This window comes from Neophocaena asiaeorientalis, unplaced genomic scaffold (genome assembly GCF_003031525.2).
Source record: "Neophocaena asiaeorientalis asiaeorientalis breed wild unplaced genomic scaffold, Neophocaena_asiaeorientalis_V1.1 scaffold396, whole genome shotgun sequence".
NCBI classification, from domain to species: Eukaryota; Metazoa; Chordata; class Mammalia; order Artiodactyla; family Phocoenidae; genus Neophocaena; species Neophocaena asiaeorientalis.
This window is the reverse complement of record NW_020172455.1, coordinates 3,560,770-3,566,769: the sequence shown is the minus strand read 5'-3', so window position 1 is coordinate 3,566,769 and position 6,000 is coordinate 3,560,770. Positions and strand designations below refer to the sequence as shown.

Below are 6,000 nucleotides of genomic sequence, written 5' to 3'. Positions count from 1 at the left end.
CACTGAGGGCCCTGCGGGCCAGCAGGCCTATCCAAGTCCCCGATCCAGGCTTCTCGTTTCTGTGGCCCTGCCACTAGCACCCCTCACCTGTCCCCCATAATCCCTGTCACCCAAATCCACAGGCCACTCTGCTTGTCTCCCATGTCCTCAGGCCTCCTGTCAGCTCTAGTGGTTATGGATGCCAATGGGTGACTCCAGCTCGTGGCTTAAGACAAGGTGCAACCCCAGCCCAGGTGCTTGTCTCTGGAGGGCTCTTCAGGGAGACCACAGCCCTGGGGGTGCTGCTCCAGCAGGTGGGCGTGAGCAGAGTGGGTGACGGGCCCTGGGTCACGAGCACCTCTCAGTTCCCCCTGAAGGTTGGGCTCTGCTCCCGCCTCAGCACTCGGGCACCTGGGGCACACGGGCGTCACACACTCCGCATTATTCCAGCTGCCTCCGGGATCTTCCCCACCTGCACGATCCCCATCTCAGCCACCTCAGAGGAAGGTAGAGGCCCCCCCAGCGACACCTCTCTGAATAGAAAAGACAGAAACAAACAGCCTTTCCTCAATTCCCAGGAGAAGCCATGGGCCAGGGGTTGGCAGGAACTGTTCAGCAGAGCATATGAATCAGAGAATTTGAGAGCTGCCGGGTAAGAGGTTCTGTGAATCACCAGATCACACAACTGGAGAAACACGGCATTTCACATCGTGGGATCGAGGAATCATGAATTCTCAGAATCACTGAATCGGGGACTTCAGGAATCACTAAGATGAAGGATTTCAGGCTAAGAGAATGGCTGAGCCCGTCACAGCTCAGGGAAGAGGTGCCTCCTTCCCGGTCTCTTCTGCAGACGTGTCCCCAGATCTCCAGTGGCCCCACCTGGCTTCCTGGCCCTTGCTGCCCCGGCCCCGTGACCTTCCCACTCAGAGCCACAGGGATCACTCCCAACCCGCCACTCAGAAACTGCTCAGGCTCATTCTTGTCAATAGGATAAGTCCCCAGGCCTGAGCCTGGCTTCTGAGGCCCTCTGTGACACCTGACACACCCCATCCTATCTCCCCCTCCTCCCCCGGAGGGGCCAACAAACACACTTAGTGCGACATAAACAAAAACAGAAGACGCAGCCCTGAGCCATATCTACTGTTTATTTTGACCACAGCCACGCCGACTCAAGACGACTGGTCTTCTCATGGGGTGGTCAGGGCTCCCGGAGAGAGGGCACCACGAGGGCCATACGGAAGCCACTGGTTTCTCCAGGCTCGGCGCAGACACCTGGGCAGCTTTCCTCCTGCTGTGATCCATAGCCAAGCAGTCCCAGCATGTTCCCAGATTCAAGGAAGGGGATGCAGACTTCACTCCTCGATGGAAGAAATGCCAAAGGATGCCTGGCCACTGCTTCGGCACCACAGATGCAGGCTGTCCTGGGGACAGGACCTGACCTCCTGGCTGCTGGGGACTGAGCACTCTCGCCCTGGGACTCAGACGGGGGGATCTAGGCACCCAGGCAGCGCGTCACTACACACTGTCGTGCTGGGAAATCCTCCAGTAATTCTGGTCCGTTTCCACTTGCTCCATCAGAGCCCACGGACATCACTGTAGATCTTAGGCCTCCGATAACTGATGCGAGAACTCTTGTCAAGGTCCCAATTCCCAGAAAGGGCTCGAGGAATCAGCCATTATTACTGTTGAAGCATTGCATGTATGAACCACCTCAGAGAAGCACACGGGATCCCAGAGTTCCGGGCAGGATTCTCCATCCATCAGGGCTCTTGGCTGCAAAAACAGAGATCAATTCTGACCGCCTGCAGCAAACAAGGGCTTTTGTTTTGGTTTTGCTTTCTGTTTTGTTGTTGTTACTTTTTGAAGGACGTTGCAGGCTCACAGAATAGATAGGAAGCTAAAAGGCAGAGGCAGAAATCACCCCCAGTGAGATCAGCCAAAGGCAGTGGTGACCACCTAGGCAGACCCGCGGCTGTCACACCACCTAGGCACACCTGCTGCTGTCACAGCCTGCATCTCCAGATCTGGGCCCCAGCACGGTTACCTCCACCACTGATGACACAGTCACGGTCTGGACCACAACACAAGCCCTGCAGCCAGGGGCAGAAGAGGGGGAACTCTGTCTCCCTGCTCCCATGGCGGGAGGCAGGCAGGAAGTGGGGACCACTCTACATGAAAGGGGGACTCATGACGGAAAGCCAAAACAGGACCTCTGTCTAGTACTGGAACCCAACTCAACTGCATGGAAATGGCTCCTCAGCTACTGGTTCTGGAAGAAAGAGCAGAATTTTTCCAGCACAAGCAGGGGGAAGGTGTTCTGAGCAGGACAGCCCTTGGATACTGGTGTAAGTGAGCCCCTCCAAACAGTCCAAATGAAGGGTTTGATGGGATCTGAAGTGTGACTTTGGAGTAACCTCAGCCCGACTCTCTGCACCCATCCCTCCCCTGTAGCACATCTTGTCTTAGCTCAGAGCAAGGCTGCCTGCAGGGGGGATGCTGCCTGAGTTGCATCCTGAAAGTCATGGAAAAGTCAACCACGCACATAAGGTCACTCTGGAGGGGGGGGCGGGGAGGCAGTACAGCGAACAGGTGAGCGTTTTAGTAAAACGAGGAACCCAGCTGGTAACCTGGGTGACCAGGAGCAAGTGCCCGTCCTTGGTCCACAGCGGGGTCCACAGCGCTCCCCAGGGGTGCAGACCATGATGGCAGTTGGAAATCTTCTTTCCCGCCTATTTTAATATGTGTCCCCCAGGAAGGGGTCTTTGTGGGTCGTCACATGTCCCCAACCGCAGAAAGCATCCCTGCTGCCGGCAGATCAAAATGGGGTCCCTGTTTCAGGAGGAAGAAACACTCCTCATCAGAGACAGGGAGTCAAGCCAGGGAGGATGGCGTACAGACAGACCTTGTTGAACTAACTCTCCTCCTGTAGCCTCCCCAGATGTTTTCGTTCCTTTTCCACAGTTTCCTTTCTTCATCCAACCTAGTATATAAGCACTTAGGTTCTGCCACATTTCTGGGCCTTCGTTTTCCTGTAGGGCCCCCATGTACAGGTAAAAATCTGCATGCTTTTCTCCTGTTAATCTGTCTTAGGTCAGTTGAATCCTCAGGCCCAGCTGGAGACCTAAGAGGGGAGAGGTCAAGCCTTCCCCCTCCCACCTGGGGGGTGCAGCCAGACGCCAGGGGCGCATATGGAGCCTGTGGAAGTCCAGGAGGGGCCTTGGGAGCAGAACGGACCTCGGATCCTGACTGAGGGGAGAAGGAACAGACACAAAGCTCCAGCCCCAGGTGTCGTGCAGGCCGAGTGGGGACAGATGACCAGTTCACCAGCCCCACCCCGCCCACCTCACTCAGTCCGTCCCCTGCCCAAACCCTAGAGATTCCAGGTCTCCAGCCCGTGGTGGACAGCTGGGAGACAAGGGAAGGGAGAGTTGCGAGCAAGAGGACAGGGTTCCCAGAAGATGACTCAGGGTCTAGCCCCCAGAATATGCCTCCATCTCAATAAAGGCCACGAACAAGCCTGTGCCCATCCCGTGGGAGGACGGTACCTACACAGCGTTGCTGTCGGCAAGCCAGACCTGCAGTAATGCCAAACCCCTAAAAGGCAACCGGGACTCCAGCCAAGTTCAAGTCCTGCATTGCCAATAAATTACACAGACTTTGGGCAATCAGCTCTCCTGGAGAGGCTTTCCTTTTCTCCTCTGGACAGTGAGGTCCGGTGGCTTTTCCTACTGATCTGTAACATCCCATTTTTAGGATGTCAGGCTAATACTGCTGTTAAAAATAACCTCTTCAAATGGCAAGGTTCTCCCCATTAAGTCCTTATAGAGTATAAAAAGAAAACTAGCCAAGCGAGCACGGAAATCCTGTTTTTAGGACAAATGTCCTTTGGGTTATAAGTAAGCAGATCTTAGCGGAAAGGAGCCCCGAGGCCGGGTCTACGAGGCCCAACTGCTTTGCCCCTTCACCTGGGCACACACATGTCTGGTATAAAGGACGTGACAGGCCCGAGGGGAGGCAATATTTCTGTTGACAGCTGTTGCCAAGGTAACATCAGGCCAGGCTGCAAACAGGTAGAAAGAGCTGGCTCTTTTTGTAAAGCAGCAGGAAGCTGATTAAATTTTCTTAGAATTACAGGTGGGGGCCGAGAAGCCTATTCTTCTCCAGCAACTCGCGGCTCAAAGCTGGACTGGAAACAAACAGACATGGCGCTCGTACCTGTGCTGTCGTGAATTTCCCAGGGTTACCCAGGGAAATCGCTTCTCTGTTTCCCCACCTGCAACGTGAAGGGTTAAATCCGTGGAAAAGCTCCGGGGCTTCAGGGCGCCCCTCAGTAGACACCCTGGGCGGGAGCCCACTCTCACCGGTTTTTTCCCCAGAATATAGAAATGGATTTATTTTTCACGCGACTCCATCTCGGCGTGTCCAAGTTCAATTACAGGTTAAGTAATAGTGGACCTTGTATTTCAATCAAAATGCAATACTTATCCCAACTAGCTCTAGAGGGTCCAATGAAGTAGAAATAATGTATTCGTAATGATTATATCAAAATCATCCATCTTCGAAGAACACTGTCTTAGGAAACACAATTCTATTAAACTTCAATAAGAGCAGGTGCGGTATCAATTAAGTAACAGCAGCTAAACTAAAAACTATTGATCAAAATTGCTTTCAGGAGAGAAAACGGGTAAAGGTCTCTGGGCCTGCGGGGCTGCTGCTGCGAATGTGGCATCACCCCCGCAAGTGAGCCGGGTCCCTCAGTCCTGGAGGCTCAGCGGCCTCCTGTCCCGGGGACCTGCTGATCCACGGCCCCGGGCCTCTGCCTCCACGACTGGTGGCCGCATCCCCCCCGCTTCTCACTAGCTGGGCTTCCCCTCAGTGGGAAGAGCTGGCGCCCACTTTTCTCTAGCTTCCTTCTCAGAAGAGATAAGACGTTTCTGTTGCAGGGAAGGAGGTTGTTCTCTCCTGTCCCCTCTCCCGTCTCCTCCTGCAGGAGGTCACTCCAGTGACTATGAGGCTGATGTTTCCACGCACGTCGGGGAGCTGCTTCTCTACCTCCGCGCGGTAAATTCCCCCCTCCGCGACCTTTCTGCGAAGTTCCAGCACTCGCTCTGGGTGAGGTGCAGGCAGGATGTGAGGTGGTAGCTCCGGCACCTCACCGTCCAGCTGTGGGATTTCAGGCTGCAGATGTGCTCACTCACGTTGGAGGCTTCTCATCTGAACTGTAAGTGCTTTGTTCATCTACTTTTCTTCACAGAACGTCTCCTATATTCCTTGTTTTCCTCCTTCAAGCCTTTGGAAGGAGGGGAGCGTGTGGGCCCTCTATGTGGAGGACAAAATCATCACATCTCCTGACTTAAAGCCTCCTTCTGCAGCTGGATGCCCTCCTGCCCACCAGGGACACAGGGTCCTCCTCTCTCCTCCCTCCCTCCCTCCATCCCCGAAGGGCCCTCCTTGTTCACGCTGTGCCTCCCGCCGCTGGGCAGGGGCAGAGGACCGCAAGCCCTCATCCAAGGGGTTCACTCGTGACCCACTTTTCACTCAGAAGAAATGCATCCAGACGGGCAGTGTGCCAACACCTCACGGACGGAGCCAATGTGTCCCTTCCAGTCCAAGCGCGCCTGACGGGGCTCCTGGGGGCTGGCCCATGGCCAGGCTCCTTCCTCCATGGGCCTGTGTCTAGAGCGCACAGCCCCACGGTTGCCCAGTCATCTCAGAACTGTGCCTCTGTGGGCGGCTCTGCCAGCCAGCGGGTCCTTCCTGGCACTGAATGGGCACCCTTAGTGCTTTAGACAGCATCTCGCCGTCCTGGTCCCTATCTGGAAGGCTCAGGCCCAGCATCCCCTCGTCCATCACCCAGACCTGCCATAAGCCACTGTCCACAGTGCCTTGACCTGTGGCTGGAAGTCCCAGTGGGCACCGGGGAGCAGGCCACGAGTCCCCGAGTGGACGGGGTGTTCACAGGTCAGACCAGGCCTGGAGGGCGAGGACAAGGGGGCCAAATGCCTGATGGAGAGCAGG

General features: G+C 55.5%; 1 long non-coding RNA gene across 2 annotated transcripts in view; it reads right to left on the bottom strand.

Moving 5' to 3' along the window:
• Positions 1–1,156: 1,156 nt before the first annotated feature.
• The window catches only part of LOC112394783 (uncharacterized), a 53,874-nt gene continuing 49,030 nt past the window's right edge, over positions 1,157–6,000 (bottom strand). For both annotated transcript variants that reach the window (XR_003002212.1, XR_003002213.1), the window contains exon 3: positions 1,157–1,755. This is a non-coding gene — a long non-coding RNA (uncharacterized LOC112394783). The remainder of the gene's footprint in view (positions 1,756–6,000) is intronic.